Source organism: Acyrthosiphon pisum, chromosome X (genome assembly GCF_005508785.2).
Source record: "Acyrthosiphon pisum isolate AL4f chromosome X, pea_aphid_22Mar2018_4r6ur, whole genome shotgun sequence".
NCBI classification, from domain to species: domain Eukaryota; kingdom Metazoa; phylum Arthropoda; class Insecta; order Hemiptera; family Aphididae; genus Acyrthosiphon; species Acyrthosiphon pisum.
The window spans coordinates 66,884,368-66,897,481 of NC_042493.1; the positions used below are offsets into that span (position 1 = coordinate 66,884,368).

General features: G+C 34.3%; 1 long non-coding RNA gene across 1 annotated transcript; it reads left to right on the top strand.

The window, feature by feature from the left end:
* The first annotated feature begins 267 nt into the window (after positions 1-267).
* Positions 268-10,201, top strand: LOC107884632. Its single transcript, XR_001680051.2, has 4 exons — positions 268-1,230; positions 1,290-1,352; positions 9,659-9,760; positions 9,816-10,201. It is a non-coding gene; the product is annotated as an uncharacterized LOC107884632 (long non-coding RNA).
* The last annotated feature ends 2,913 nt before the right edge of the window (positions 10,202-13,114 follow it).

The window sequence follows — 13,114 nt, forward strand, 5'->3', positions numbered from 1 at the left end:
TCGCGAAGTATCTCCAACTGATTGGTTATTATTTTTTTAGTCCCGGTAAGACACCACTTCCGATAATCATTGGAGATAGATAGATACGTTACTGCTTTCATCTATACATCAATACAAAATACCTAACAACTATATCGAAGCAAATATTATGAAAACAATATTCTTGATATAATATTTTGAATTTTATAATTTACACTAAAAGCTCGGACTATATAATATATTTAATATTTATATGTTTATGCTCTAAAAATTAATTAAGTCACCTGAAAATTACAAAAAAAATCAAAATAATATTTACAACTTTGAAGTATCTATATTACATGATACGAATTATGTGCTCGGAATGCATTTTTTCTCAGAGCACCCAAAAAATAATACACTTTTCATTAGAAATCCGGTCCCTAAATGTACGAACAATATTTTTGGTTAACACTGCAATAGAACTGCGTGTTGGAGTTAACCCGACACGTGTGACAAACGATAATATTGATACGAGACAAAGACTTCGAAGTGACAGTGAACATAACACATACTCCACGTCGACAGGGACTATTGAATAGGACAGAATTTTGCACAATTGCGAGTGCACACGCACATTGTCGTCGTATATAAAGGCATACATCGTGCATTTAAAACCGTCGATAAGGACGCTTTTGCGAGAGTGACGTTCGCGGTAAGTGTCACACATGCTATGGCGTCCTAAAGTCGAAAATACCTTCGGTGTCGATTAACGGGCACGTCGACAACAGCACAATAACATCATTCGGTAGGTACCCTACACGAATTGTTGTGGGAATCGAATTACGGTTTTTGTTAAATCGTAATAAACCGCACGGCGAGCAGCGTATAAATGTGCGAGCTGCATTAGGTACACTGAATTCGCGTAAGAATAATATTTACGATATTTGAAATGCACATACCCTACATCGGATTTCGAACTCAAGTTATAATGAAATGAAAATAAACAATTATTAAGCTAACACTGGTTTTTTTGCCACACCTTATTTACTTCCTGGTATATCAACCAAGTACCAAACCCATTTTTTTATTCAATAGCAGAGACGATATTAATTTTGTTTGTACATTTTGTTTTGTACCATGCAACTCCCTGCAACTTTTGTTCCTGAACGTTTAAGCCTTTTCTACATGAAACTGAAACTTCAAAACCAAAAAACAGGGAACGCGCTCTGCTGTATAGTAGGTTCGAGAGTAGCTCGCTATTGAGTATAGGTCTGTTAATTATCTAAATATATATTATATATATATAAATAATAAAACATTGTGTTTAGGTACCTACTACGAAAAACGGCTGAGAAGAAACAGTGTGTCGCATCTACCTGTTTCTAAGGAGAGTAAGTACATTTAATAATTTATTTATATTACTACCGGTAATTCATTTTTTTCGAGTAATATGGTTGCCGGTATGTTAAACTATATTTTTTCCAAAAACATCCAAAACACATTATATTTTTATTAATTATTAATATTTATTATAATATTTTATCATAATAATATTACTGTTATTATAGCTGATATTTAACATCGATACCGATGTACTGCATATAACTATGTTGAGGGATCTTGGTATAAGCTCTATAATAATAGCTTAAAATGAATCTAAACGCTTTTTAATATTTTTATTTTGTATATTAAAATATATTATATATTGTGATCAATATTGTACATAGGATCAAAATGTTTCAAATCCATATTAAAATCGTTAAATGTTTCCAATTTCGTAAAAATTCTAATTTGAAATGTCGTAATTTGTTTGTGTCCATCTATTTTAGATATTTTTAAGTTGCCATAAGAAAGTTTTTTGAGGAACTATGAAAACAATTTTCAAGAATATTGAGTGGGCATTTTTATCCGCACTTATACAAAATGTTAAATGTCTATAAATAACTCGAAACTGAAAGTTATAATATTATATATAATGTTTAATACAAAAATATTTGGTGAGAATTTCAAGTATCTACGGTGTTTGGATTACAACAAAATTACAAAATCAATTTTGTTAAAAATATTGCGTAAATATTCCCGTTTTCCCGTAATTGTTTTTTTGTAGTTTTTCTCGATTATTAAGAAAATTTCAGACATTATGAATTACATAACACAACAAGTATATATTTGAATTACGTAACATCGAAATAAAAATAAAAACACGTCATTTTAAGACCAACACATTCATCAATCAGAATCTAAAATGAATACATGAATGTTTAAATATTATATATAAGACTATATACAATATATTATATACATTATTGCCATCGATCGGCAACTGATTTACTGGATCATACACAATAATAGTATAATACTAAAATAATTTCGGAAATTCGATACAAGTATACATTTTGTTACACCATGTAAAAGTCGAATAAAAATAGTATCGATGAATGGGTTTGTAAAACGATATAGGCGGATAAATAGAAAATTACATTTTAAGCCATTATTATAAAATTATTAAAAAATAGGTGTACTATTATAATTGTTTAAATTTATGTTGAACAACAAAAAATTATTCTTAAACTTTTAAATTTTATAAAACTTGTTTGGAATTATAAAGAACCTCAAGATTTTCCAGTAGGTGGATGGGTGGTAGGTATATGGTATATCTTTCAAACTTTGAAAACAATTTCTGATTTTTATTTTAAAATATATAATTTATAGCAGTATTTATTCCAGAGTTAATAACCATTGTGCTAGTATATTGTTGTTAACAATGTTAATAGTTTTAACCATATTGTGACTCATAATGAACTTAATATTTTTTGTACTATGCAGAATTTGCAGAATATAATTTTATAACGTTAATGAAAAATACGTAAAACGATACACCATTACACCATAGTACCTACCATACACGATTGGACAGGTGGGGTTTTCCAGTTAGGGTGAGTGTATATAGACTACCTATAAAGACTAATAGAGTATCATAGACAATACTATAGACACTATAGTGACTACGTATAAGTACTCTCCAAATGATACGTGGGATGTATACAGTATATCTACTAAAATAATTATTTTAAGTGGCGAAAACCAAATAATATGCTGAGTAATTATTTGTAATTTTCAAAGTGATTATCAAAAAATATTATTAGAACCAAAGACCTTTTATCTACCTTATACAGTTTTACCACTTATGGGTATAATACATTTTGTAATTTTTCTGAATTGAAGTTTACAAAAATATAATGTGTCATCAATGTGTGGCTCATTTGCTTTCACGGTAGGTAGTTTTCATTATCGGGTTTTCATGATTTCTGTTTTCAAAAATAAGTACTTTAATAGAATAAATATCGGCAAAAAACAATCTTCAAAAATGTAAGTACTTGTATCTAACTAGTCATAATAGGTAGGGGGTGTAAGAAAATAATTATTTTAGGTAAGCGAGAAAATTTTATTTAAGGATAAAACACCCACATACGTGAAAAAGGCGTATACACCCACGAGTATTTTTAGCAATACATCACTCACCGATAATATATATAGGTATGTAGTATGTACTAATTTATATCTATCATCAACGTTTTGCCTGTGTTATTAATATTATTATATACGTATTTTATCAAAGTTTTTAATAAAAGTCAATTTAACGCGTTTCTGACAGACACGCGGTAACGTGAATACAAAATAATAATATTAAACCTATAGTTACCGATAAGCAATAATACTCGTGCAGTCGTGCTGAAAAAAAACAGACCGCTACTGTAATCTGAAAACGCGAGTTTGTTTAATATTTTATTTTATTTTATTTTATTTTATGCTTATAATATTATACATTATTAAATATGTTTTTCACACTTTTCGGCCTGCGCAGAAATATGAGTATGACACACGTTTCTCCTGTCAATATATTCTTGTTTTTTTTTTCGCAAGTATTATTTACGCAATTGCCGACGATATTGATTAGCTCGTCCGTCTTTATTAAAATACAACGCCAGCCAGTAGGTACGGTTTTTGTCTGCAGTCACGGGAAAGGGGAGAAATTGCAATCGGATACCATAAGATCGAAAAACGATCCGCGTCGATTACTTCCAGTAACGGCGACGCGCGGTCGCATCTTTCTGCTAAGTTTCATTAAAAAAGGCACATATATATGTGCACACACGTGCGTATACATATATACACACGCATGCTCGTCGTCGTATAATTATATTATGTTGTTTTTGTTCTCACAGAACGAACCGAGACGAAATCGTTGCGTGAAAAATAATGTTGTAAATTGTGATTATTATTATTATTATAATACAGTGTTGTTCTTTTTTTAAAAATAACTGAGAATTTTCGAATCGGCAAAATAACGTGATCGTGTTAGAAATATATTATAAACAGGAAGGTCAAACATTGTGGAAACACTAGGAATATTATTTTCAGTTCCAGTTGCTAATAATGATGATTATAATATCGGCCCCTCCGTCATCGGGAATCTAAACAACGCAGCACATTAGAATCTTCCAACGACCGCCGCGGTGATACGAATGACGTTTTCGAAACGTACCTATATAACGTATTCAATTCCTTTTGAATTTTATTGTATTTTTACATCAAATAGAGGAGGCTAATATCGCTCGTCTGTATAACGTTTATCGAGGCGGTCTGAAAATACTTGGAAAGTGTATTATTTTGTATTGTTTTTGCGAGCAATGAAAACAAAAGAAATTACAATAAATTTTAAACGTCCGCGTTATGTCATCCAAGCCGAGCAGTTTCCCCATCATATTTTCGTTCGATTGTTTTCAAAGCAAACGAATGCGAAAACTATGTAAACGATAACGTAACGTTACAATATATTAATATACATATGTCATATATTTATGGAATCGGGAAACTACGAGTTGTGTCAATATTGATGAAAACCCGAAATCGTAACGTATGCTCATTATCATGCACCGCATTCGACCGGACTTGCAGAAATTTAGGTATATGCGGTATAAGCACAGATATTTAATACAAAATCCTTCATTAACTAATATTCATGCAGTCTACGCAACTACCCATGCACTTGTATTTAAATCATAGACTACAGAATCATTTTGATAATATACAAAAAAGTACGTACCAAAGACATCAGATACAATCAGTTACTAGAATTGTAACGAGTAATTTTAATGCTCAAATTGTTTTTCTTTAAATATCCATAATATTTTATTAGTATATGCTTTCGTTGCCGGTAAATTTATAATCTCAGGTCATCGTAATGAAAATATTCATCTGTGATTGGGGGCACCGTGTAAAAATCATAAGAAATTGTAAACGTTGGTCGAGTGACAAATGGCGCTATATAGACATCATAATAATTATTTACGTTGTTGTACACACTACACGTAATCGACTATCTAGTAAGTTAATGCACATATCATTGGGTATAAGTTATGCGTCCTCTGCGATTTCGAGATACTGCCGACGCCGACGGCCACTGGCGGCTGTGACTAGTCCGGGGACCGGCGAATCGATATATCATGATATTATTATGGTTTATTTTTCCCGAAGATCCGAATTTCCAGCGAGCGCGTGGAGGAAGAGGAAGAAAGATTGAAATCGATTTCCGGTCAAATCGTTATATTTTTGGTCGTGCTCGCTGCTGCAGTCGACCGCGTGGTCGGTCGGTGGTCCCGTGAGAAGAAACGGATGGGAAAAAAACCCGAAGGAAAAGAAGCCAAAAACCCGAGCGTTGAGGATTTTCAGCTGAGGCGACTAAAATCCTCGCGGGGCCCTCTCACCACCGCCGCCGCTGCTGCGTTATTATCTTCGTTCGCCACCGTCACCGCACCGCCTTCGCATCACCCCCGCCCCCTCGAAACCCGTCACCGCCGCGCCGCTCCGGCCACCGCCGCCGCTGGCACATACGCTGCGGCGCGCACAAAGAGGGGAAACTCGACGAGTATAAAAAAAAAAAAGAAACGAAAAAACGAGGGAAAAAATCGCGCACAATGCGTTTTACGACCCAAAGCCATTTGGGCCCGGTGGGCGTTGCCCACGCGGCGACGGCAGCAGTAACGGCAACGACGACGACGTCGACGGCGGCGGCGGTGGACGACGTTTTATCGACATGTGTCCCGCCGACGGCTGGATGGATTTTACCCACCGCCATCGTCGTCGCCGCGGGCCGGGCGCGACGCGCAATTAAATGTCACGCGGTGCGAGCAGCACCGCACCGCCGTCGACGATCCCCTCGCCCCGCGCGCGAATTCTCCGCACTGCCACTGACACCGCGGCCGCCGCACACACACCTTTCACGCCGACGCCGCGTTCCGCCGGAATTGGTTTTTATCTTTTCATCTCTCTCACTCACCCCTCCCCCACCACGCTGCCCCTCACGCACCGTCATCCCTCGGTCTATCTCTCACGCGCGTCGCGTCGTCGTCACCGCACTATACGTATATTGTGTGTACTGCATATATATAGGTATAGTCGTCGTCGTCGTCGTAGTCGTCGTCGTCGTCGTCGTCGTAGTTCACTTCCTCCACCGACGACGTACGTGCACGCCTTTATCTATCGTTCGGTCTCCGTCGCACTAGCGCGTAGCCTCCTCCCCTCTTCGCCCCCCAACCCCGACACACATGCAGCACCGACCCGCCGTCGGGGACGCCACCACACCAGTCAGAATGTGTGTGAGTGTATATGTATGTGTGGTGTGGTGTGCGGCAGTAGAGAGAAAAAAAACCGTCGCCGTCGTCGTCAGCGACTGTGGTTGGCAGGGAGTGTGGTGCGGGTAAAACGCGTTGATATATATATATATATACGCACGCACACACTCGTATATTATATGATATATAAGTACGGACGTGTGTATATATATATATACTTATATAAAATATATAATGTGTATAATGTATATATATATATATATATGGTATAGAGGATAACGACGCACGTAAATTACACGTATCACACGTCCGTTTCCCCCCTCGACCGCGCACGCCCTTTTGCCCCGGTCGCGGACCGCACACCGCACACAAGCACACACACACACACACGCGGGCGCGCGGGCGCAAACGGGCACGCACGCATACACGCGCATACGTCGTAATGCCGCCGACGTTTTTGGCCGGATCAGCTGCCCCGAACCGCCCTCCGACCACGCGCGTCGCGGGACAGCTGCCGCAGCCGCCGCGGCCGCGGTGTTACGGCAGGCAGGGAACACCGACGGCCGACCGACCGACCGACCGACCGGCAGCAGCGACGAGTTCTCTCTCGCCGTCTCCGTCCCTCCGTCCGCGCGCCGCTATCGCTCCCTCTCCGTTGCGCGGTCTCTCGGATGCGGGTCCGACGGAATAAAAAACTCGGTCGCCTCGTCCCGGTCAATTATTATTATTATACATTTTTTTTTTCACTTCCATCGCGTTTTCGATTATATATATAATAATAATAATATTATTATCCTCTTCCTCCTTTCGCGCCGCCGTCTCCCGAAGGGAATATTAAAAACTGTACACCGAAACGAATTGTCCGCGCGAACGTTTTCGTTTTTTTTTTAAATTTTTTTCGTTTATTTGTTTTGGAATATTTTTTTTTCCTCCGTTCTCCGCATGTATATTTAATACAGGCATCCGTCGTTTTTGTGTCCCGCGCGTTAAACTTTTGAAAATTAAATCCGATAGAGTTTTTTTATTATTATTATTTTACTATTACCTATGCTATTGCGTTAAGGTTAAACCGGGGGCACAAGTGAAAAAACTCTGATAAATTACACATTTTATATATACACAGCTATTATACATACGTATATAAATATAATATGTACATTTAAGGTAGAAGAATATAGGATATATATATATATTATATAAATACACGAAGAAGGCGGTGTGGTTTAATTATTATTGTTTGATTGATTATTTTGAAAAAGAGAACCGACCGTCTACATTGTATCCGTGTCCGAAGTAATAATATTATATTATTAATGTCTATATAAGTACTGGCGGAAGTGGATCTATATCCATCCACCGCCATTCTTCGTGTTGGCAAAAAATAACAGTAACACCATTTTTTCTCTACTCTATTCCATATTGCACCACATACATAATATTATTATATCCACGACTATTGGCCAAATCGCATTGTTACAATATTATTATAAAGCCGCGATAAAAAAACGTCAAACCATATATTCACTACCGTTTTGTTTATACATTAAAATGGACTTTAATAATATAATATAATACCTAACCTACTTTGGGAACGAGTAAAATGATTCCCTCACATTTTATGCGCGTAATTGTGGTCTAGAATCATAGTAGCCGAGGTAGACCGTATATATACATCAGGTACCTATAAAATAATATCTGCCGAGAATAATATAATGTAATAGTATATAATATATATTATATATATATATATATCGGACAAGGAGATAACATTGTTGCTGGCCGAGGATTATAATAATAATAATAATGTATACTTAAACGTTAATAACTTTACAGTTTTTATGTCTTATTTTTTAAACCTTTGTCACGTCGGTTATAAAAATAATAAACGTCTCCACCAGATTATATCTCGTCATCTCGAACCGTATAATACATTATACATAATATACATATACGTTTATATATATATAAATTATATTCGAGTTACTTTGCAGTTTACACACATTGTTCGAACAGTCATTAACATTTCACCCATTTCATACATACAGTACGCATGTTGTCTCGAAAATATCTTATGGCCGTATAGTTGGAGCCGAGTCTTTTATAAGGGGTAGGTCTATAGGCAATTCATTATATATTATTATGGAATATAGATGTTATCTGTTCGCTCTGTAGGTATGTGGGAGAAGTAAATAAACGTAAAACGTTAAAATGTGTGTAAGCCGCTCAGTTCTTAGAATTTCCCATCGACTGTTAAGTCCCGTTTTATTATAGGGATTAATCCCGCGATACCAACAACTGGTTACCTAACATAAAATATTATAATATTTTATTTTATTATTGGCACTGGCCCTAAACATAAAATATAGTCATAATCATTATGTTTTATTGTGTTTTTTTATTACTCACCCCTGACCCGCACAATAATTACACATTACACGATTATTTTTTAAATTTTATAACAACGATTATTATTTATATATTACGATTATTATTAAAATTATCACTTATTTTATGTACTAAATTATCCGCTTGGAATATTCTTGTACAACAGCCTCAAACAAACGCCCACATACCCTAGATTGTTTTTTGATCTCTACTGCATGGGGTTTGTTTAACTGCTTCCAGTTATCGGGTATTCATTTTTAAAACTATCTATATCCGCAGACCTTCTTAATTTATATGTAGAAAAATAATTGATATTATTCATTTCTTTTAATGTGTATATTCCTTTTATGTGTTTATCTTAAGACTATTTAAGACTTATCATATAAAATGATAACGTTTTTCGTTCTCAGCCTAGAAAAAAAGTTAACAAACTCATATGCGTTCGTAATTAATTTTAAGAATATGAAAACTTATTTTTCACAATACCTACTGGTACTTGGTCTAGAAATCAAAAGACATAATAATTACACGATGTGCTGGCAGTTGGAACCCCAATGGCCACAATCAGAATCGACACGAATTCCCTTGGCACTATAATATACTGCACGATGAAGTTTGATTTTGCAATGGACCAGTTTAAATAGTTAATACATATAATATTATGATTTTGGTTTCAGTGGAAGGGGTAGACATTCAAACGAAGGAGGCTAGGCGGGAATTTGTGAAAATCAAAGAAACGTAAACCATCATAAATAGTATCGTGGTAGCCACTAAAAAAGGTTATACAACGGTTTGTTGAATATTTTTAATTCTTATGAAGAATATTGTGTTTAGGCATACTTCCGCCCATATACGAAAAATATCAAACTGAACTCTCCGTCCAACACATAATTCAAGAATGCAGGAAATACCAAAACATACGTTCCAATCTCTCTATACTACCGAACATGGAAAAAGCGTTCAACGAAAACAACGTCGCCAAAATTATCAAACTATTAACCAAAACACAGCTTATATAAAAAAGTTCTAATATTGTATGAATCTAATACCTATATCATAAAAAATCACCATTAACTGAATTTTTTTTCTTTTTATATCTACTCATTTATATCTTAATACTCTAGGCTAATAACCTGTGATGTTGAAGCTTTTATTGGAAAAATAAAAATGTATGACGTATATATATTACGGTAAATACAACAGTTTTACGTACGCATAAGAAGTTGTCACATAATATTATTTAATTGACAATAATGATTATTTTTCCCACTGAAGTAATCACATAGGTATTTATGCCAAGTATAAGAATATTTCATTCAAAATTACAGTATTATAGTTTGCAAAGTTACTATACATAATATATATATATATATATATATATATATTATTAATGCTAATTGTATCAATACTACTGGAAAACGGCAAGACGATAAATATTATATTATTTGAAATATATTTTCGTTCGTGATATAGAATAATATATCAACAAGCACAGAAATTGGATTCGAGCATGATAATATAATAATACTAAATAATGAATAGTAATAATGCTAAATAATACACTCGAGATTATCCTCTATAAACTATCCGGTCGGATTGTATATCATAATATTATTATATGCGTATAAACTATAAAATAAATTGTTAGAATAATAATATATATATATATATATATATATAAGTACGCAAAACTTGTACAACTACTCTTCAAATCGACATCCGGTCATATGTGGTGCGTTCATTATCGTTTTATAAGCACACCTCCTCTCCATCCTGCCCAAAACATCCGCAAACCCGTCCCCGAGTGACAACATTGATAATATTATTATATATTTTGAAAAGTTGCAGATGTCTTTGCAATAGGAAAGTCAATCATCACTGCTGCAGCAGTAGATATAATATGGCCGATCCTGCAAGATAATAACAGCCTAAGGACTTGTAATAATATAACGTAATGACGCCTTAACACCCTTATTAGCAGTTAACATTTGAGAAAAAAAACCTATTAAATAAATAAAAAAGCGACGAAATATTATTATATTAAATCGTGTAGCACCTATATTATATAATATATGCTACAGACGCGCGTTTCCAATTGAAATATTCGTCATCGTCGGAAACGATCCGTAGTCCGTAAACTGTATATTTATATAAAAATGGGCGTATATTGTATGATATAATATGACATATTATGTACGATTGTACGAGTATTATACGCGCGACACGTGGACCGATGTTTTATAATATCAAACGTCGCGTAGACTACTCCGAGACAACTTTTTTGCCCCGTCACCCTTTTGTCGCATATACACATTAAACACACACTGGTGGTAAACGAAATCCATTTCAATAAATCATGGGACCTAAATACATATATACATATATATTTGGCATACGTGTACCTGTACGTATACACACTATATATGCGTACACACACTCATGACCAAACAACATAATATCATAATAACATAATATAGCCTATAGGTATAAACATATAACTATATAAGTATAAATGGGGGGATGCCGGCATACAATAGAATGTGTTCGCTAAATATCCACGCACACAAAGGAAACAAAACACAACACGAAAAAACATATTAATATACTAAACGGAAGGGAAAAAATCAAAAGGACTTGTGTTAAAAAAAAAAGAGTAATAAATAATTAAAAAAAAATGTTTACGATAGTTTATTATATCGTGTCTATAATATATATATATTTATATTATATAAATTTATAATATGTGAACGCTTTCGCGACGACGACGGGCGTCACGGTATATTAATGTTTATTATATTATTATACGCTGCACAAACACGGGCGATAAAATATTTTTAATATCGGTCATCGGACCTAAATTATATCGATACGGCATACACGGGTACGACAACAATATGCATTCTGACTATATACGTATGCATAGGTAGTGACTATAGTGACGATAGCATTTTTGCCCCAGTGCAGTGTTATTATAAAGTTATAAAACGTTGTTTAGACTCCCAACAATATAATATTTTATACCTATATTATATTATACATTATTCTAACGCGAAGGTTGAACAATATTAAGTTATAGGTACTCTTACATTATTACGTTTGAAATGTTTGAATAATATGGCATTTTGCACACAAATACAATTCATACCACCTGCGCAAAAACCGACCATTCAGCAATGAAAATGTTATTATTATTATGACGTTACGATTTACGAAAACCATCGTATAACAATATAACACAATAGTATTCACATGACGTATACAATACAATATGTACGCATCAAAATATTATCGTTACCGATGTTGAGACTTTATACAGAATATTATTATTGTATATCGTATCGACTTATAAAGATTGCGAGTTTGTGACGGCATAATATTCTACGATAGTTTAATACACGGAAGTATTAGTTTTCTAATTAAGACACGGTGATAATAATAATAACCAACTTGAATAATGATAGTAAACTTTAATACAATAATGCGTTTCCGTTCCGAAACGTTTAGAAAATTAAACGTGAGGCCAACGCGCGAGCGGTGCAGTTAGTAATAATGAGTTAGGTTTAAGTTTAACATACGAATCGCGAATGCATTTGATTTATTTTGAAATATATGAGGGGCCCACCAAGTATAGTAAAATATGTTTTTTTGAAAAATGCCGCACGTAACGTATCGTATTATTGTTATTTTATTACAGTATAATAATAATGCCCATTAAATTTAATATGTTTACAATGTTCGGACGTACACGATGCTGATCGATGATTAATTGATTCGTCTCAAAGTGTCACAAACTTTGGTGTATTTTATATTATGCACTTGTAAACACACACATATATATACAATATAATAGTATACTGAGTGATTCTTTTATCATAGAACACTCATTATTTCAAATAGTATAAATTTTTTTGAAAATATTTTTTTACATAGTTTCTAGTCGCTTATAAAACAATGTTTTTCTTAAAAAATTATATTTTTAAATATTTTTTATCCTTATAATTTTTTAAGTTTTTTACTTTTTTGAATGACAACATAGGGTTTTAATTTTATTTTCCAAAGCAGAATATTTTTCTTAATATTTTGATACATGAAAATCAAATTTGGGGCGAGTAGTTTATGAGTTATAAATATTC